We start from the raw sequence: 23033 nt of genomic DNA, 5'->3' as shown, positions 1-23033 counted from the left end.
AAGGGTTGATGGATAGATGCGCAAAAGGATTCATGGATGAATGAAAGGGTGGATAGAGAGATGGATGAGTGAAAGGATGAATGGACAGGTTTAAGGATGGATGGATGGATGGATAGGTTTGGATATGAAGGGTGGACAGACGGAATGGTGAAAAACTGAATGATCGATAGAAAACTGAATAGACGACAGAATGTAAAGGGTAAATGGTGGACATCAGCAGGTAAATGGTAGGATGAAAGAATGAATGGATACATCGATGGAAGAGACAAGAGATATCTTCTAGGGAGGGTCATGATGATTTGCATCATTTGCTTGGTGCCATAAGAGCTTTGGTTCGAAGTGGGGGTATTTTCAGTTTCTTCCTACTCACATGCTAAAAAATCTATAGGGGCAGATTTACAAGCCCCTTCCGCGTCATTTACGCCGCCGTTGTGTCACTTTTGTGACGCAGCGGCGGCGCAAATCCTGCTCCATGGTGCGGGGGCACTTACAACGTGACGCATCTGGGAGATGCCAAAGAAGTGTCATCAATTGGAAACTGATGGCATCCCTCGGGGCACACTAGTGTGTGGTGAAATCCTCCTCTGTTAAACAAAACAAGAATTACACTTGTAGTATTTCACATGAAGTAATCAAGTTTTATTTTCCTTTTGATTCATTAATTCATTTGTATCTGCATTTTCATTGTTGTCAATAAAGTTTTCATTGACGAGCATTATTTAATCCCGCTCCTATGCATTTCGGGCAACCGCCCTTCATCGGGGAGCACCTATAAACAAAATGACATGAGGTGGAAAATGTATCAAATCATATTTATATTATCAAATGTCATAAAATAACTGTGGTTAGGGCGTACTAGATAGTAATTATGCTGAAAAATAATCGTCGGTGGACTAAAGGGTGTGATGATCGAGTGAAAGTGATTTATAATTGCCGTTTCGTGCTGTTTCAAGTGGTGGTGAAACCGAGTTAACGTGGTCAGGGTCGTGCTTATCCATTCTCGGAGGTGAATAGTGGCTTGTATGGTAGTTCTAGGTATGTGAAGTGCTGTTAGTTGAAAACTTCAGGTGAAATTAAATGAACTAGAATCAATATGCTACCATGCGTAAGGAGAATGCTTTTGTTTGTTAGTATTGTTCGCTAAATAGTGAACTCGAGTGAAATTAAATAACGACACTTGGCATATTACAGTTAAGGCGCTCGTGTTTACTCACCGGGTTTGTTAATGCGTTGTGGCTCACGTTCTGATATTGCTTTCGCTGTTGTGTAGACTAATACTAGCGCAAAAAAGCGAGTGCAATTAATAAGGCTAGAGTGTCTACCGGTCATGTGATATTGAAACGACAGAGAACGAGTACTAAGAGGGTGTTAAACACTTCAGTTACAGAGAGATGGTGACATATGGCGGGTTTTTAAAAATAACCAAACAATGTTAATCTGGTAGCCGCTTAATGATAAGTGTGGAAACAAGATAAAAGAATGTAAAAATAGATAAAGGTGAATACACGGTCAGGGGATGGTTCCAGAACAAATGGGCCCATCAAAGTGGGTTTAAATGTCTAGGTATGCATGTCTTACAGATAACATGAAAATTCAATCCGTTCATTTAACCCATATGGCTTAATGGAATTGAGTCTATAAATCCAGTAATTTTCTCGTTGAAGTAGCATTTTGTTATTGTCCCTTCCCTCAATGTTGTTTATTATTTCTAACACCATGAACCTAAGTTGTGAGATGTTGTGGTTCATTTCCATAAAGTGGCTGGCTACTGATGATTTCAGATTCTTTGTCCTAATGTTGGACTTGTGTTCATTTAAACGAATCTTAAGTTTTCTTTCGGTCTTCCCCATATAAACCTTGCCACATGGGCATTTTAACAGGTATATAAAATTGTTGGTATCACGAGTAGCCGTGACGTTCAAAGCTATGTCATATCCTTTCATTGGGTGCGTCCCCTTATTGCCCGTGATTATGTTATTGCAGTTGTTGCAATTTCTGCATGGTTTAGTGCCTTGTGAAGGTAAGTTCATGGTTTTGGGTTGTTTTAGATTTCTCCCAAGTTTCTTCCTCTCGTGTATGCAAAGAGAGGTCTTGGCTTAAACATATCTTTAAAATCTGTTTCTAGTTGTAACATTGGCCAATGTTTCAATATTATATTTTTGTAGATCGAACTCACATTTGAATATTTAGATACTATGACCATTCTGTCACTTTGTTGTTTCACTCTAGGTTGTGTCAGAAGATCCTCTCGGTTAAGATTTTTCACCTGGTTTTTAGCTGTGTCTAGAATCTGTTTTGGGTATCCTCTTTCACGAAATCTGTTGGTCATTTCTTCTATTCTTATGTTAGCCATGTTGGGATCTGAGATTATTAGTTTGACCCTTAGTAGTTGGGATTTGGGTAAATGTCTCTTCATGGATGCCTGGTGAAAACTGGTGTAGTGCAAGACATTGTTCCGATCAGAATATATCTGTTGTAATCTGGTTGTCTTTCAAAGTAATCAGAACATCCAAAAATGTTATGGTTTGAGAATCTATTGTCCACGTAAATTGGATCCGTTGGTTGGCTGAATTCAAGGTGCGTAAAGCTTGCTCAAGGTTCTCTCTTGTGTCATTCCAAAGGATGAATAAATCATCGATGAAGCGAACATACATCTTGATGTTCTTGTTCCATATGGCATTGGACCAGATGTTAGTATTCTCAAATTCACCCATATAAATATTTGCGTAGACAGGAGCTGCACAATTTCCCATGCTTGTGTCCACTAATTGTAAAAAACAATCTTCATCATGTTTAAAGTAACTTTGATATAGTGTAAACATGACTAGATCCATCAGGAATACTTTCATGGTTTCTTCCATATCTAATTTGAGGAAGGGCTGTTCCATAGCCTCAATTCCCTCCTGGTGTGGATTGAGGTATATAAGGAGCTAACGTCTGCTGTACATAACCATAATTGTTCGTTGGGTTCAATCTTGATGCTTTGCAGTTTGCACAAAAAGTCTGTAGTGTCTAGAATGTAGCTGGCTAAAGATTGGACTATCGGTTGAAAATGACGATCCAAATACTGTCCTATGGGTTCGTGAATACTTCGACGTGTGGATACTATTGGTCGTATCGGTGGGTCAGTGAGGTTTTTATGAATCTTTGGTGCCGCATGTATGGATGGGCTCCTTGGATTGATTTTGATGAGGAAATTTCTAGTTCTTTGGCTGATGATTCCAAATGATAACGCTTTATCAACAATATCTTTAAGCGTTGTGGTGTATTGTGCTGTAGGATTTCCTGGAAGTTTCATGTAGGTTGTTTCATCAGATATGTGTTCTCTGAGTTTTTGATGATACATTGTTGAATTCTTGACGACCAAAGCGCCTCCCTTGTCTGCTTTAGTACAGATTATATATTTGTTGTTGGCGATGGATTTCAATTTGTCACGATCTTTCTGCGTTATGTTCTTATGCGTGCCTTTTCTGAAATTGATGGATAATAAGTCTTGCTTAACTAGTTGATCGAATAAGTCAATTGTTTTATGGCTCATGGGCGCTTGATAAGAACTAAAAGTTTTGATGCGTCACGTTGTAATGCCCTGCGCCACTTGTAGGCGTTCCTGTGCAGGGGGGGGGGGCGTTCCGGTGCAGGAACGCCTCCTAAAAGTGGCTGAGTGAAATCTGCAGGATTTCACTCAGTCACTTTTAGGCCCATGCTGCGTCAAAACCCTGCGCCTGCCTGAAGCAGCCAAAAGGATTGACAGAGCATTAACTAGATAGAGCCCCCAGAGCATTGCTGGAGCTGCGTCGCGCTTGCGATGCTACTCCAGCAATGCGTCACTTTTACGGCACAGATCAATCAATCAATCAATCATGGACATTTATATAGCGCACTACTTACCCGGAGGGTCTCAAGGCGCTTGGGGGGGGGGGGGGTGCTGCTACTGCTCGAACAGCCAGGTCTTGAGCTTCTTCCTGAAGGAAAGGTGGTCTTGGGTCAGGCGCAGGTCGGTCGGGAGGGAGTTCCAGGTCTTGGCGGCCAGGTGGGAGAAGGACCTTCCTCCTGTTGTCGATCTTCGGATGCGGGGGACGGCGGCGAGGGCGTGACTGGCTGATCGGAGGTGGCGTTTGGGAGCGTAGAAGTTGATGCGGTTGTTGAGGTAGCTCGGGCCTTGGTCGTGTAGGGCTTTGTGTGCGTGGGTGAGGAGACGGAAGGTGATTCTCTTGTTGACGGGGAGCCAGTGCAGGTCTCTCAGATGTCCGGAGATGTGGCTGCGTCGGGGGATGTCGAGGATGAGTCTGGCTGAGGCGTTCTGGATCCGCTGGAGTCTCTTCTGGAGCTTGGCGGTGGTTCTGGCGTAGAGGGCGTTGCCGTAGTCCAGTCGGCTGGTGAAGAGGGCCTGGGTGACCGTCTTCCTGGTCTCGGTGGGGATCCACCGGAAGATCTTTCGTAGCATGCACAGGATGTTGAAGCATGACGAGGAGACGGCGTTGACTTGTCTGGTCATGGAGAGGGAGGAGTCCAGGATGAAGCCCAGGTTGCGTGCGTGGTCTGTCGGTGTGGGTGCGGTGCCCAGGGCGGGGGGCCACCAGGAGTCGTCCCAGGCGGAGGGCGAGGAGCCCAGGATGAGGACTTCCGTCTTGTCTGAGTTCAGTTTCAGGCGGCTGGTCGTCATCCATTCGGCTACATCTTTCATCCCTTCGTGAAGGTTGGCTCTGGAAGCGGCGGGGTCGTTGGTCAGTGAGAGGATCAGCTGGGTGTCATCGGCGTAGGAGATGATGTTCAGGTTGTGTTGGCGTGCGATGGGCGCGAGGGGGCTCATGTAGACGTTGAAGAGGGTGGGGCTCAGCGAGGATCCTTGAGGGACGCCGCAGATGACTTCGGTGGCCTCTGACTTGTACGGTGGTAGACGGACTCTCTGTGTTCTTCCGTCGAGGAAGGAGATGATCCATTCCAGTGCCTTCTCTTGAATTCCGACGTTGCTGAGGCGCTGCACTAGGGTGCGGTGGCAGACAGTGTCGAATGCCGCGGAGAGGTCTAGGAGGATGAGGGCCGCTGTTTCTCCGTTGTCCATCAGGGCTCGGATGTCATCGGTGGCAGCGATGAGGGCGGTCTCGGTGCTGTGGTTGGCTCGGAAGCAAGACTGTGAGGGGTCGAGGGATCCATTAGTCTCGAGGAAGGCGGCCAGCTGTTTGTTGACGGTCTTCTCGATGACTTTGGCTGGAAACGGGAGGAGCGAGATGGGGCGGTAGTTCTTGAGTTCGGTGGGGTCCGCTGTTGGTTTCTTTAGTAGAGCGCTGAGTTCGGCGTGCTTCCAGCTCTCCGGGAAGGTGGCGGTGTCGAAGGAGGTGTTGATGATGTCCCGCAGGTGGGGTGCGATGACAGTGTCGGCCTTGTTGAAGACGTGGTGAGGGCAGGGGTCGGTCGGAGATCCGGAGTGGATGGAGTTCATCATGCGGACGGTGTCATCGGTGCTGATCGGAGTCCAGGCGCGGAGGGTGGTGGTGGGTGGCGTTGCTGCAGTCGTTGTGTGCGATGGTTGACTGCTGAAGCTGTTGTGTATGTCCGCGATCTTGTTGTGGAAGTAGGAGGCGAGGGAGTTGCAGAGGTCTTGCGATGGGGTGATGTCGTTGTTTCCGGCGTTGGGGTTGGAGAGCTCTTTCACGATGTTGAAGAGTTCCTTGCAGTTGTGTGCGTTGTTGTCCAGTCGGTCCTTGAATGCAGTTTTCTTGGTGGCGCGGATCAGTTGGTGGTGCTTCCGGGTGGCAAGCTTGAGGGTGGTCATGTTGTCCGGTGTTGGTTCCCTTCTCCAGACTTTCTCGAGGGCTCGGCAGTTCTTCTTGGAGCTCTTGAGTTCGTCGGTGAACCATGGGGCTTTCTTGCTGCCGGGTCTGCTGGGCGGGGTCCTCAGAGGGGCGAGTTCGTCCGCGCAGTTGCTGATCCACTTCGTGAGGTTGTCGGCGGCCTGGCTGGGGTTCGCTGAGCTGGCGGGAGGGTGCTGACTCAGGGAAGCGGCGAGCTGGTCGGCTGTGATCTTGTTCCAGCTTCTTCGGGCAACCTGTTGCTGGTGGTGGTGGGTCGTCGTTTTTCTGAAGGTGAAGTGGACGCAGCTGTGGTCCGTCCAGTGGAGTCCTGTGGCGTGGCTGAAGGCGATGTCTTTGCTGGATGAGAAGACGGCGTCGAGTGTGTGTCCGGCGAGGTGGGTGGGGGTGGTCACCAGTTGCTTGAGTCCCAGGTTTGCGAGGTTTTCCAGCACGGTGGTGGTGTTGCGGTCGTCGTTGTTCTCCAGGTGGAAGTTGAGGTCCCCGAGGAGGATGTAGTCGGCTGAGGGGAGGCGTCACGCATCTGTGCCATTTTTGCATCCTGGTGCGCCGCATTGTAAATGTGGCGCATCCATGATGGCGGAGCCGTGGCGCACATAACTGGCGCATCCCTGCTGATTTGCAGGGATGCGCCAGTTATTGTAAATATGCCCCATAATATTCTGCCAAACAACAGCAATTAACAGTATGGCATTAAGAATGTGCAACTATTGCAAAAAAAAAAGGAAATGTTAACATATTATCACATTTCTCTTTCGTTTTGTGTAATGAGTTAACCTGCTTTGTTTATAAAAACACATTTATCATGTGTTTTGCTGTGTGCTGCAACTATTATAGAAGTCGTTAAGTATCATAATTTCTTGTCCTTAGCCCCGCCCCTAGTCCCGACCCACTCATTACACCTCTAGCTCATTTTAATGAGTACCTGCACATATTTTATCCCATTTAAAGCACTGCCCAGCAGTGGAAGCGCTTTAAAGAGACCGACAGTGGGCCCGTGACCTGCACACTCACGCCCACCGTGTGACACGAGGTCGACTCCATTCACTACTCAGGGACACCACCACACCACTCAGGGACAACACCACACTACTCGGGGACACGACCACACCACTCAGGGACACCACCACAGCAATCAGGGACACAGCCACAGCACTCAGGGACACCACCACAGCACTCAGGGACACCACCACAGCACTGAGGGACACCACCACAGCACTCAGGGACACCACCACAGCCCTCAGGGATACCAACACAGCACTCAGGGACACCACCACAGCCCTCAGGGACACCAACACAGCACTCAGGGACACCACCACATCCAAGGACACCACCACAGCACCCAGGGACACCACCACAGCCCTCAGGGACACTAACATAGCACTCAGGGACACCACCACAGCCCTCAGGGACACCAACACAGCACTCAGGAACACCATTGCATCACTGATGTACACCACCACATCAATCAGGGACACCACCACATAACTCAGGGACACCATTACATCACTCATGGACACCACCACATCACTCCGGGACACCACCACATCACTCCGGGACACCACCACATCACTCCAGGACACCACCACACCTCTCAGGGACACCACCACACATCACTCAGAGACACCACCACACATCACTCAGGGACACCACCACACATCACTCATGGACACCACCACACCACTCAGGGACACCACCACATCACTCGGGGACACCACCACATCACTCAGGGACACCACCACATCACTCACAGACACCACCACATCACTCAGGGACACCACGACATCACTCACAGACACCACCACATCACTCTGGGACACCACCACATCACTCAGGTACACCACTACATCACTCAGGGACACCAACACATCACTCAGGGACACCATCACAGCACTGAGGGACACCACAACCTCACTCAGGAACACCACCACACTCCTCAGGGATACCACCACATCACTCAGGTACACCACCACAATCATCAGTGTCACCACCACATCACTCACAGACAACCCCACATCACAATGCCCCCCGAAACACACACTACACACACTGCCCAACTCTCACACAAACCACACACACAGCTTCCCACTCACATACACAACACACACAGACACTGCTCCTCACTCTCACACACACCACACACTGCTCCCTATTACACACACCACACACACTGCCACCCTCTCACAAAGACCACACCCACTGGCCCCTCGCACACACAGCACACACACTCTCCTCCTCGCACAAAACACACACACTGGCCCCCCTCTAACACAAACCACACACTGACACCTCTCACAGACAACACATACTGCAGCCTCACATAAAGTACACACACTGTCCCCCTCTGACAGACCACAAACACTGACCTCACTCTCACACAAACAACACACACAGACCACACACACTGCCCCACTCACACAGACCACTCAGACTTACACTTCTACACAGAACACTCACAATTACCTCTACACACAGACCACTCCACACTGCCCCCTCTACACTGCAACCTCACACTGTCCTACACAGATTACAGCACACAAAATGCCACATCGCACACACTGAATTTCACACATTAGACACCATGGGCCTTATTTATGAAGGCCTTGCGCCACGGTGCGTCACTTTTAAAATGGGAAAAGGTGACGCACCGGTGGCGCAAGGCCTTTATAAATAAGGCCCCATAATTTGACACCTTACACAATGCTCTGTCTACACACAGTAGACCACACTAAAAACCACATCACACACTGCCCTACACACATTAGCCCACACAAACATCGTCGTCACACACTGCCCTACACACATTAGCCCATACTAAATGGCATTTCACACACTGCTCTACACATATTATACACCTCACACTCTGCACCCCTTCACCCTTCAAATAATACAAATATATTTTAGTTGCAAGACACTGCAATAATTTACGTGAGTCTGTGTCACATTGTGATTATTTTCACAAGAGGAAGACATTCTTTACAATGAAAAAATTACAGTTTACTGATAAATGACTAAGCTCTCATGAAATGTGTACGGGAACGAAATTAAGAAAAACAAAGGGGCATATTATCAAGGGGGTTTATCTCCGCTTTTTTGGCTTTAAAAGCCAATAAAGCGGAGATAAAATTATCTCCCTATTACCTAGCTGTCGCTAACACCAGTTAGCGACAGCTAGTGGGAGATAGCGACCATCTTGGGCCCCACTTTGCATGTCAGGGACATTTATCACTAATGATATGCAAAGTGGGCGTGGAAACAGTCGCTAACATCGCTATCTCCTATTACCAACTTTTGGAGATATTCGCGCTAAGCGCAATTATCTCCAAAAGCTAACACCTGCCCTGAGCAGTTCTTAGCCATGTTATCCAATGGGAGGTGGATAACATGGCTAAGATCATTAGCTTGGTAATGCATGAATATCGCTGACTTTTCAGCGATATTCATGCATTGCGGCCGTTTTTTATCGCATTTGCGATAAACCTTGGTAATACCAAGGTTTATCTGCGATAAACATCACCGCAGTTTAGCGGTAAAATTTTATCTCTAACCAAGCAATAGCGATAATTATAGCTATTGCTTGGTAATATGCCCAAAAGTTACAAATTATCAAAGTTCTCCTTTTTGCTCGTTTATCGACACAATTTGTTGTTGCTTTAATGCGCTTCAAAAAACACGGATTCAAGAAATGTTTAACAGTTTAAAAATATATTCCTTGAAAACATTATTTTATTTTCGTCTGAGTAACTGAAAAAGAAGTGGCCGTTGGGGTGCACGTATGCCGAGAGCACAAACTAGACATGACTCCTCCTTTAATCCTTGATACTTTCGGCGGATTCATTTTGTTAGGTTCAGTTTCTACCACTTCCATCCCCTGAAGCCTCTTTTTTTTTTTTTATACTGACAGACTTTTAGCAGAGATTTATACTGACAGACCTTTAACACTGGCTACTAATATTCTGTAAAATTTCGATGTTTAGAGCCGAATTTCGATGCACTTCAGCAAGAATATTGTTTCGCAAAATAAATAGAAAAAAGTATACTATTGCGTTTTTATTACTTGCAGGATGTAAAATAGGATTTTAGATTTGCAAAGGCACTAGGGAATATGTTTTGTGTTGAGTTTAACAGAACAGACTATTGCTCTGCAACACCCACACACACTCTCTGCAACATCCACCACACGCTCAGCAAGACCAAGAACACGCTCTGCCCTCAACCACACGCTCTCAATCAATCAATCAATCAAGAAATTTGTATAGCGCGCTACTCACTCGGAGGATCTCAAGGCGCTGGGGGGTGGGGGGGCGCTACTGCTCGAACAGCAAGGTCTTCAGTTGCTTCCTGAAGGAGAGGTGGTCTTGGGTGAGGCGGAGGTGGATGGGGAGGGAGTTCCAGGTCTTGGCTGCCAGGTAGGAGAAGCATCTTCCTCCCATGGTGGTTCTTCGGATGCGTGGTACGGCGGCGAGGGCGTGGTTGGTCGATCGTAGTTGGCGAGTAGGGGTGTAGAAGGTCAGGCGGTTGTTGAGGTACCTGGTGCCCTGGTCGTGGAGGGCTTTGTGTGCGTGGGTGAGGAGGCGGAACGTGATTCTTTTGCTGACGGGGAGCCAGTGCAGGTCTCTCAGGTGTCTGGAGATGTGGCTGTGGCGGGGAATGTCCAGGATGAGTCATGCAGAGGCGTTCTGGATGCGTTGGAGTCTTTTCTGCAGTTTGGCTGTGGTTCCGGTGTAGGATGTTGAAGCATGAAGACGAGACGGCGTTGACTTGTCTGGTCATTGACAGGGAAGAGTCCAGGATGAAGCCCAGGTTGCGTGCGTGGTCCGTTGGTTTGGGTGCGCTGCCTAGGGCCGGGGGCCACCAAGAGTCGTCCCAGGCAGAAGGTGTTGATCTAAGGATGAGGACTTCCGTCTTGTCTGAGTTCAGTTTCAGGCGGCTGTTCTTCATCCACTCGGCTAATTCTTTCAGCCCTTCGTGGGTACACAGTCAAAATATCGAGTTGTTTATGTCGACTAGCATTAATATCGAGTTTAAAAAATCGAAGGTAAGAAATTTGTGTAATGAAAATAATATCGAGTCAAGTAATGTCGAGATAAGAAATATCGATGTATAAAATATCGAAAAGTCAAAATATCGACATGTAAAAAAGTGTTGTTTGTAAAAAAAAGTTAAAATAATAATTATGTTAATTTTTAGCAATAATAGTTTATAGAAATAATATATAGTTTTATAATGTATTATATATATTTAGGAGCGGGATGTTGGGTTTATATGGGATATGGGTGGGGAGTGTTTTAAAAAGATATATTTATATTGTAAAAATTAGTAGAAAAAATATATAAATATGAATTTGAAATTAGAAATTTAAAATTAATTATAAATTTTAGTAGCGGGATGTAGGGTTTATAGGGGATAAGGGTGGGGAGTGTTTTAAAAATATATAGAGAGATTTTTATATTTTTTAAAATAATTAAATAGAAATTAGAAAGAAAAATTTGAAATTAGAAAATTTTTCAAAATTTTAAATTAGATAATTAATAGAAATTAGAAAAAAAAAACTTACAAATAATTTCCAAATTAGAAATTAGATAATACATTTAAATTGCACATTAATTATAAATTTTAGTAGTGGGATGTAGAGTTTATAGGGGATAAGGGTGAGGAGTGTTTTAAAAATATATAGAGAGACTTTTATATTTTTTTAAATAATTAAATAGAAATTAGAAAGAAAAATTTGAAATTATAAAAGGGTGGGGAGTGTTTTAAAAATATATATTGAGATTTTTATATTTTTTCTAACAATTAAGAAGAAATTAGAAAAAAAAATTGAAATTAGAAATTATTTCCAAATTTGAAATTAGATAATAATTAGAAATTAGAAATTACAATTAAAAATGTGATATTATTTTGAATTTTGAAAATAGATCATAAATAGAAATTGTTTATTAATTATAATTCTTAGTAGCGGGATGTTGGGTTTATAGGGGATAAGGGTGGGGAGTGTTTAAAATAGATATATTGAGAAATTTACATTTTTTACAATTTTATGTAGAAATTTAAAATACAAATTTTAAATTCGAAATAATTTTTATAGAGAAATTAGATAATATACATTCTTTTTCACAATAAATAATTTATTTACTAGTGGGATGTAGGGTTTATAGGGGATAAGGTTGGGGAGTGTTTCTACAATATATATAGAGTATTTTTTATTTTTTATAGAAATTAAATTGAAATTTGATTTGAAAAATAAAATATTTGTAATATTTAGAATTTGAATTTCGATTATATATATAAATTTAACATTAAATAACATTTTTAGTAGTGGGATGTAGGGATTATAGGGGATAAGGTTGGGGTGTGTTTTAAATATATTAAATGTAGATTGGAGTTGGAATAGTAAACGAAATAGGTTCAGTGTCCAGCACCTACCCTAATTAAATGTAGATTGGAGTTGGAATAGTAAATTAAATAGGTTCAGTGTCTAGCACCTATCCTAATTAAATGTAGATTGGAGTTGGAATAGTAAATTAAATAGGTTCAGTGTCCAGCACCTACCCTAATTAAATGTAGATTGGAGTTGGAATAGTAAATTAAATAGGTTCAGTGTCCAGCACCTACCCTAATTAAATGTAGATTGGAGTTGGAATAGTAAATTAAGTAGGTTCAGTGTCCAGCACCTACACTAATTAAATGTAGATTGGAGTTGGAATAGTAAATTAAATAGGTTCAGTGTCCAGCACCTACCCTAATTAAATGTAGATTGGAGTTGGAATAGTAAATTAAATAGGTTCAGTGTCCAGCACCTACTCTAATTAAATTTAGATTGGAGTTGGAATAGTAAATTAAATAGGTTCAGTGTCCAGCACCTACCCTAATTAAATGTAGATTGGAGTTGGAATAGTAGATTAAATAGTTTCAGTGTCCAGCACCTACCCTATTTAAATGTAGATTGGAGTTGGAATAGTCAATTAAATAGGTTCAGTGTCCAACACCTACCATAATTAAATGTAGATTGGAGTTGGAATAGTCAATTAAATAGGTTTAGTGTCCAGCACCTTCCCTAATTAAATGTAGATTGGAGTTGGAATAGTAAATGAAGTAGGTTCAGTGTCCAGCACCTACCCAAATTAAATGTAGATTGGAGTTGTAATAGTAAATAATATAGGTTCAGTGTCCAACACCTACCATAATTAAATGTAGATTGGAGTTGGAATAGTAAATTAAATAGGTTCAGTGTCCAGCACGTACTCTAATTAAATGTAGATTGGAGTTGGAATAGTAAATTAAATAGGTTTAGGGTCCAGCACCTATCCTAATTAAATGTAGATTGGAGTTGGAATAGTAAATTAAATAGGTTTAGTGTCCAGCACCTACCCTAATTAAATGTAGATTGGAGTTGGAATAGTCAATTAAATAGGTTCAGTGTCCAGCACCTACCCTAATTAAATGTAGATTGGAGTTGGAATAGAAAATTAAGTAGGTTCAGTGTCCAGCATGTACTCTAATTAAATGTACATTGAATTTGGAATAGTAAAATAAATAGGTTCAGTGTCCAGCACCTATCCTAATTAAATGTAAATTAGAATTGGAATAGTTAAGTGAATGGGTTAAGTTTGTAGTATATACATAAATTAAATTTAGATTTAAATGTGAATATTAAAAGGATTTACATTTTTTACTTTATTTCTTTTAATTTATAATATGTATATATATGATGTTTTTAATAAATAGTATTTATATAGTGTTAGTCATGATTTTATAATAGGTAGTAGACAAACATCATTCAGTTTTTTCGAAAAAAATATTCTTTATTTGTTCATATAGTACACAAATTAAATTATAAATGTTTTAATAATGCATGTATAATATTTAAACAAATAAATATAAGTACAATGTAAAATACAAATAAAAAACTTTTAATAGTTGTTCAGTACAGTACATTTTTTGTATATCAAAATAGATTGAAGATAACAATAATAGAGTACATACATTTAGAGATAAATTAAAATATTTATACATTCTTATTCAATAAAATGTAATTGAAGTTTTTTACATATTCATGTGCTGTACAAATTATGTTATACATGATTATATATTTTTACATTGCAACATTGATATTCAATAATTTTAATATCATACAATAAACATTATTACAATAACATTTTTAAATTATAATATCAGTTAAATATATTTAATTTGTTATTATTAATTATATAGCATTAATAATAATACATTAAAAATATTTGTTACAAAAGTAAAATAAATACAGAAAAATTATACATTTAGTTTCACAATTTTTAACAAAACATGTTTTCATAATTATAATATTAAAGATTAAAAGGTAATAATATTTAATGTTATAAAAATTAAAAATATGAATATAATAAAATAGTTATGAAACAAAGATAAATACATTGTATAAATGTTGCAAAACAATTTATAACAGTTTTACAAATTTTTTACTAGTAAAATAAATTATTAACACATTTATTTCACTATTTTTTTGATTATACTATTATTTGGGTCTTTTATTTTGTAACCGCTCATTGTCTTTTTGGGTCATTTTTGAAGATTGAAGCTCGCGGTTGGAAGCTACTTCACGTCTGAGCAGGTAAGAGTTGTTTTCATTATATTTTAACTATTTTAAGTAGGTTTGGAAGGTAGTAGTTTGTTATTTAGTGTTTGTTGACTATTATATTCAAATTTAGGTAGTATGTAGTTGTTTATGTACGTTTTCCCGTTTTCTTAGCGTTTTGTCGTTTTACGGCCTTGGAGTTATTGTGTTTGTGGCATTTTATTGAGTTTTGGTTAAAAATATGTATGTTATGGTTATTAATCATGTATCGTTTTAAGTTTTTTGTGGGTAGGAATGTTAATTTTTCTATTCTAGGTTTTTGGATACAGCCTTTTCCGTTTCCAAGTTGTAATTTTTTTTTTTTTAAAGTGAAGTTTGTTTCAGTTGTTTAACTGAGATGTATTTTACACTTCCTTTATTTTTCGGGTTTCCCGGAGCGTTTATTAAATTTTTAAGCCATTTTCGGGTTTTTGATGGATTCGGAATTATCAATTTATTTGGATGTTGGATGGATTTACCACAGTTGTATTTTTTCATTTTATTGGGCAATTTTTTTTATGCTGTGGATTTATTACTACATGGATTGGTATGGATAATTGGATTTGCCCATTACGTTCTTGTGAAAGGTAAGTGAGTTTATTATAATATTTTTGTGGGTTGGGAAATGTGTTATTATTAAACATATATTTTTTAGTTTGATATTTATTTTGTCTACATATTAAAAATTATTTAAATATATTAGGGAAAATAAATATCTTATTATTTTTTATGGAGATGTGTGGTGTGATATTTCATGATTTTTTAGGATTTTGAACATTTTATATGGTTAGTTTTTTTAGTTTAGTATTTTGGCTATCATTTTCATGTATTCTAGTCCTCTTGTTGTAGGGTAAAGTTGTACTTGTTGTTGTAAATATTGGTACATTTGGGCAGTTTGTCTTGATAGTTTGGGTTTTAATTGTAAGACAGATTGCTCCATTCTTAATTCTTGAAAACTTTGTTCTTTTTGGATTGCTGTTAGGAGTTTGTGTAGTGTGGGAGTTGTTCGGCCAGTTGAAGATAGGAAGGCATTATGCCAACCTTCAACTGCGTTGTTTGTCTTGGCTTCTATGTTTAGGGTTGGTATATATACATTCCACCAAGGGATTAGGAATTTAGGTTGGCGTGTATGGCCTGACCTGTGTAGTCTTCCCACCCAGGTGTCCTCAAAATAATCCAAAAGTGGAGCTAGTTTTTGTTTATTTTGTGTATAGAAAGGACTTTCAATTAAAATGTTATAGTGTTCAGCCAGATCTGTGATTGGTACGTATGCTAAGGCTATTAGGTGTTTTATTTGGTATGCAAAGGTAATATTGGTTGCATACTCAACACTAAGGGGTCGATTCCGATTCGGGAAAAACCGCTCCGAATAGCCGTTCGGAGCGTTTTTCCCGTACGAATCGTACCCTGCAACGTCCCCCGTACGTACGACAAAGTACGATTCGTACGAGGAGCCGTGCTCCGTACGAGTTGTACAAGACACCGTACAACTCTAATCTCCGTACGATTCTCCCTTGGAACCCGCTGTACGCGACATCTGAATGGTTCGCGACTGGTTTTTACGACCCAGCAAGTACGATACGTGTTGGGTACACACCGTACGACCCTTTTTCTACGGGAGCTGAAAACAGCCGTAAAAGCAGAGTTCGCGCCGAAACAGGTACGGAATGGCCTCCCCGAGTACGGTGCGTACCCCCATGATCGCAGGGGTATGCACCGTACCCCTGCGATCATGGGGTGTACGAGCCATACCCCCATTGTACGATCGGTGTACGAGCCGTACCCCCATTGTACGATCGGTGTACGAGCCGTACCCCCATTGTACGATCGGTGTACGAGCCGTACCCCCATTATAGGATCGGTGTACGAGCCGTACCCCCATTGTACAATCGGTGTACGAGCCGTACACCCATTGTACGATGGGGTGTACGAGCCATACCCCATGTACGATGGGGGTACGGCTCGTACACCGATCATACAATGGGTTACGGCTTGTACACCGATCGTACAAAGGGGTACGGCTCCTACACCGATCGTACAATGGGGGTACGGCTCGTACACCGATCGTACAATGGGGGTACGGCTCGTACACCCCATGATCGCAGGGGTACGGTGCGTACCCCTGCGATCATGGGGTGTACAGTATGTATGTGTTTGTGTGCTTTTCCGTATGACTCGCCCTTACCTGACGTGGACCGTACGAATCGCGTCCTCATACCCCGGTCCAGATCGTACTCGTCGGGTCGTTCGGCATGTGTACGAGTCGTACGGTATGTGTACGAGTCGTACGGTTCACGGTTTCAGCCTTGCAATACGTACGGATCGCGACGATTCGGACGGATTCACGGAATACGGATCGTACTTCGCGACTCGGACGGATGGGTACCACTCGTACGGAGAGGGCTCCGGATACAAATCATACAGACGTTTTTTTTCCCGAATCGGAATCGACCCCTAAGTGTAGATTTTTGCAAATGTCTCCATAGACATTGGTTAAAATGGAAGTAACATCCTTGTATGGATGTGTGTGGATATGTTTTAAGGATGGAATTAAGCATTGCTTGTTCGAAGTCAATTATAATTTTTAGGGGAAAGAAGTCTGATGTTTCTTCTTTTATTTTGTTTAATATTTCTGTGTAAGTAGATGTTTGTTTGTTTAGTAACAAACAATAGATGAATGGAATACAGGTATTATGGTATTGCCCATGTATGGTATATAATTGATAGAATGGTTTAGGGCATATGGTAAAAGTGCCATCCATCATCCATGTTTGACTTTCTTTTAATTTTTTTAGGTTGTTGTTTGTAGCAAACATTATTATCCTTTTTTCTTTGTTGTTGTTATCGTAGAAGATGAAAGGTACATCATTATGTGTTATGGTAAGCTCAGGTGGAATTATGATCTCTTCAAAAGTTTTAGGTATTGGTATTGTTGGTCTACTGGATTTTTTCGTTCTACCTATGGTTCTTTTTATAGCAGCTATTGTTGGTAACTGACCTCTTGCCTCTCTAGGTAATCTAGGTATCAATTCTTTAAGTATTACACTCGTTGGTAGGTCAGAGGTTTTGCTTAATTCTTTAATATTGTCTAGAGTTGATCTCACTTCTATTTCAGAGAGGTTAGGTGGATGGTTATGTTCAGTAGTATTAATAACACTTGTTTCTCTGGTTGTTGCACGCCCATAGCATTTGTTAGAATAATACTTAGTACATTTCCAGTTAACTTTAAGGTCTTTTTGTTTTTCTTGATTATAAGTACACCCCATATAGCACAACAAAATTTTTCCTTTCTGAGATGTAACAAATCTTGCTTCTTCTGTCATTGTTGTTTTCTTAAATCTAGAAAGGGTGTATTAAATATTATTAGGAAAAGTATTAACTTTAAAAGAGTACATATTTATTTATGTACAATTGTTAGGTACTTACCAATAGTAAAATTGTGGATTTTGAAAGTAGATGGGTATTTTCCTGGATGCTTTTGTAGATTTTACTGGTCTGTTGAAAGAAAGTGAAGAATATTTTAGGGAATGATTATATGTGTATTTTGGTTACACATTTGGTAGGGTGCTATCTTTTATTATCAAAAGGTTACGTTTATTTAATTAAAAATAGAAAAAATTCAGTGAAAATATATTTTTTAATTTTAATAAAGTCAAGTACTAACATTGTGGCTTTTTAAAAGCTAAAAAATAGTACATGTGTATGTATTATATACTTACCAAGTGTTAATTCTTAGTTGTTGAATGTATATTCTTGGTTGATGTATTGCAGCTTTTCGTTTTTTAGTAATCTGTTGAAAAATTAAAATGTGTGAATAATGATTTGTTCAGTATTTATAATTTAAGTTTCATTTAAAAAAAAAAGTATTACATTTGTTGTGTCTTTTAAACCTGTGTTTACTAATTTAAAAAAATTAGAAAGTTAAGTGACATTTTCTTACAAGTTAATCTCATTTTAGATATTAATTTAACTTTTCTTTAGTGTATATAAAGGAAATTTCAGATACTTACGTTATAAGTATGTTGCAGTTATTCTGTAGAAAATGTTCATCTGTTTTTTAAAGTAGAATCTGTAGTGGAAAATTGTAGAGAGAGAAAGCTAAATCAGTTATTAAGTTTTGACTATGAATAGTAGGTTACATTTGATGTAACATTTTATTCATACTCATAAATTTACTTACTTTTTGTAGTTTGTAGTATTTTCCTTGATAGAAGAATCTTGAAGGTAGTTGAAAAGTTTGCAGTGTAGCTTCGAGCTGAATATTTTCTGCTGGTTTTAGAGTATGTTTTCAAATTCTTTATATAGGGTATGTATAATTAGTGTTTGTTTCTGATTGGTTACATACCTTGAAAAGTGTTCGTATTGGTTAGTTTGAATTTTTTTTAGTTAATTAATTAAGTTAGTTGGATGTTAAATGTTTATCCTGAGAAGTAGTGTAGTTGTAAGTATTGTTCGAATTGCTTTTTAAAATTGTATAGGTTGTAAAAAAGTATAATATTTATTTTAAAAAGTGTATATATTAAATGTGTGTGTATAAATGTTCTTTATTGATGTGTTAATTTTAAATAATTGTTTTAGGGAGATATATGTATATAAATGTTTTTTTCATGTTAAAACATATTTTTTATGGTTGTATTTGTAATAGATTAAATGTGTAGTATGTTTAAAAAAAATTATTTAATCATTTAGAGTTGTCGATATTTAGATAAAGTCGAAATATTAGCTGTCGATATTTGTGTAATCGATATTATTTTAAAGTGCTATAATTAAATGTAAAGGTCAATATTTTATATTTCGATAAATGTGCTATCGATATTTGTGTTGACGATATTTTTGTATATCGATATTGTTTGATCGATGTTTTTGGAGTTCATTAAATAAATATAGGGTGTCGATGTAATTGTCATCGATATTTGAGACACGATATTTGTGTAGGACGATTTTAGTGAAATCGATAATATGTCAGTGATTCCCTTCGTGTAGGTTAGTTCTGGAGGTGGCGGAGTCATTGGTGAGGGAGAGGATCAGCTAGGTGTCGCCGGCGTAGGAGATGATGTTGAGGTTGTGTTGGCGAGCGATGGCTGCGAGGGGGCTCATGTACACGTTGAAGAGGGTGGGGCTGAGTGATGAGCCTTGTGGTACGCCGCAGATGACTTCGGTGGCCTCAGATCTGAACGGGGGAGGCGGACTCTCTGGGTTCTTCCGGTGAGGGACGAGATGATCCACTCCAGCGCCTTCTCTTGGATTCCGACGTTGCTGAGGCGTTGAACTAGGGTGCGGTGGCAGACAGTGTCGAACGCTGCGGAGAGGTCCAGGAGGATTAGGGCCGCTGTTTCCCTGTTGTCGAGCAGGGTTCGGATGTCATCAGTGGCTGCGATGAGAGCGGTCTCGGTGCTGTGGTTGGCTCGGAAGCCGGCCTGTGAGTGGTCGAGGGATCCGTTCGTCTCGAGGAAGGCGGCCAGCTGTCTGTTGACGGTCTTCTCGTTGACTTTGGCGGGAAACGGGAGCAGCGAGATGGGGCGGTAGTTCTTGAGGTCAGTGGGGTCTGCTGATGGTTTCTTCCGGAGGGCGCTGAGTTCGGCGTGCTTCCAGCTCTCCGGGAAGGTGGCGGTGTCGAAGGAGCAGTTGGTGATGTCCCGGAGTTGGGGTGCGATGACGGAGTCCGCTTTGTTGAAGACGTGTTGAGGGCATGGGTCGGTTGGTGATCCGGAGTGGATGGTGTTCATCGTCCGAATGATGTCTTCGGTGTTGACTGGGGTCCAGTCATGGAGGGTGGTGGTGGGGAGCGTTGGTTCTGTGGTTGGGTGCGTGGTCTGTTCGTTGAAGCTGTTGTGTATGTCTGCGATCTTGTTGTGGAAGAACGTGGCGAGTGAGTCGCAGATGTCTTGAGAGGGAGTGATGTCGTTGTTTCCGGCGCTGGGGTTGGAGAGCTCTTTGACGATGCTGAAGAGCTCCTTGCTGTTGTGTGCGTTGCTGTCTAGTCGTTCCTTGAATGCTGTCTTCTTGGTGGTGTGGATCAGCTGGTGGTGCTTGCGGGTGGCGTGCTTGAGGGCGGTCATGTTGGCTGTGGTTGGGTTCTTTCGCCAGGCTTTCTCGAGGGTGCGGCAGTACTTCTTGGAGTGCCCTCAACCACACGCTCTGCCCTCAACCACACGCTCTGCTCTCAACCACACGCTCTACCCTCAGCCACACGCTCTGCCCTCAGCCACACGCTCTGCCATCAGCCACACGCTCTGCCCTCAGCCACACGCTCTGCCCTCAGCCACACGCTCTGCCCTCAGCCACATGCTCTGCACTCAACCACACGCTCCGCACTCAACCACACGCTCTGCACTCAACCACATGCTCTGCACACAACTACACACATCTATCGCCCTCACTCTATCTATCGCCCTCACGCTATCTATCGCCCTCACTCTATCTATCTATCGCCCTCAATCCATCTATCTATCGCCCTCACTCCATCTATCTATCGCCCTCACTCCATCTATCACCCTTACTCCATCTATCTATCGCCCTCACTCTATCTATCTATCACCCTCACTCTATCTATCTATCGCACAACAACAGCATCACTCAGGGGCTCCACAGCATCACTCAGGGGCACCACAACATCACTATGCACTAACACAGCATCACTGAACGCCACAGCATCACTTGTCGCCACGACAACATCACTCAGCGCCAACACAGTATCAATCTGTGCTTACATTCAACAACAACTAGTTCAAATATGTTCTCTCAATGTTTCAAACTTTATTACAAATGTCACAAAAAAAGTTGATACTTCACTTCTGTTCTTATATTTTAGTCACGATAAAATACAATGAGCATAATCTTTACAAAAGTTATTTACAACAGTTTAAGCTATTGCCATTATAAATTACAATAACTTTTATTTAAGTATTAATTATTTTTAAAAAAACATTATTATTTGTATAATCAATACTTCTAAGTCACGTAAATACAAAATATGTTGCATTAAAAATGCTATAAGTATCACATTGTCAAAAAATAATTGTAATTGACAAAGATATTAATTTCACAATTTTAAAAAAATAACACATAAATAACAAATTTGTCATGTACAGGACAAATAACTCAAACTTTCCTAATGCGAGACCTATTGCATTGCAAATGCTTGTTTTCTTTGCTGCTTGTTTTCTTTGCTGCTTGCATTTCACATCTGAGCTCTGCTCTGCAAATTGCTCTCCCCTGTCTGCCCTTTGCCCCCTCCTTCACAAGGTAGCTGGTCTCCGTTTCCCCCCTGGTTGTAGGCGGGGACCGAAAAAGGACTCGCAAAGACCGGCAGCTGGTGACAAAGTTTCTGTACGCCGGTGCAGTGTGTATTAGATGCGGCCCCTGGTAATGTTTCCCCCAAGGCTCCCGATCCAGTACAAAATGAAACAATTTTTCTCTAAAGCCTTTCAGAAAATGTTGTCTCGCACAGCCAGGAGCTTGCAGTAACGATACATATAAGAGGGGGTCCCAGTACATGAAACTGGAAAATCCAAACGAACATATAAAGAAAATAAACACAAAAATACTTTAAAGTCTCACCGCACTTGTTTTACTCACAGTGTGTATATAAAGCAAAAAATGCAAAACGACAGAAGCATTTTATCATCATCATTAAAAGTGGTGTGCCCCAGGTAGTGGAAGGAAGGGAAGGGTAGTGAAATGTGAGAATAAATAGTAGCAAAACTTTGTACCATCTTCAGTACAATAGTAATTTAGCAATTTATGAACAAACACATAATTCACCCTGGCTTCAACCGTGAGCCAGCTACAGACTTTAAAGACGCTGAGACTTTAAAGTATTTTTGTGTTTATTTTCTTTATATGTTCGTTTGGATTTTCCAGTTTCATGTACTGGGACCCCCTCTTATATGTATCGTTCAAGCACCCAGGTCCCAGTAACTATATTGGGTTAACCCTTTCTTCTGTACTAAGGAGCTTGCAGTAAGCCACGTCCTCCCCAGAGGTCACCCACTCGTGCTTGAGTCCTGGAGCTGCCGCAGCCAGGCAGAGATCACCGGAGCAGGGTCGCTCACGCAGTGTGGACGAATGTACAGCACCCGTGGGAGGCAACGAGCTGTCTTTTTGAATGGATTCAGGTAAAAGGACGGTTAAGGGTTTTGCAGCTTGAAAGTAAACTATGCTCAGCCGATCGGCATGCATATGGGCAGATTGATAGAAAGTGAGCGGTAAATCTTCCCAACCAAGCAGACCCCCCCCCAATTCCCTAGGGTCAGTGGCTTGTTATTGTATATTGTGAGCGTGTTCCGCATTTTGGTCCCAGATCTCTGTCTTTTGCAGGACACGCGCCGCTTACGAACATGAAACTTGGGGACACAGGGTGCTCTGCTTATCCCAGCCCCCCTCCCCACCTCTCCAAAAGGAGAAAAGGGACGTAAACAATCAAAAACGCTTGCAAAAGCGAAACTGGCTGCAACGGACGGTGTATCTCCCCATGAGGTGATTGGGATAGTTGGTTTGAAAATAGCTGCCAGTTAAATACATTCTTAGAATATATGGGCATATTACCAACAAGTAGCGATAATTATCGCTAAATAGGCTTAGCGACAAACTTTTTTATTGCTGCCTATCGC

This window comes from Lissotriton helveticus, chromosome 2_1, assembly GCF_964261635.1.
Source record: "Lissotriton helveticus chromosome 2_1, aLisHel1.1, whole genome shotgun sequence".
Lineage (NCBI taxonomy): Eukaryota > Metazoa > Chordata > Amphibia > Caudata > Salamandridae > Lissotriton > Lissotriton helveticus.
The sequence above is the reverse complement of the archived record's forward strand: the minus strand, read 5'-3'. Positions refer to the sequence as shown.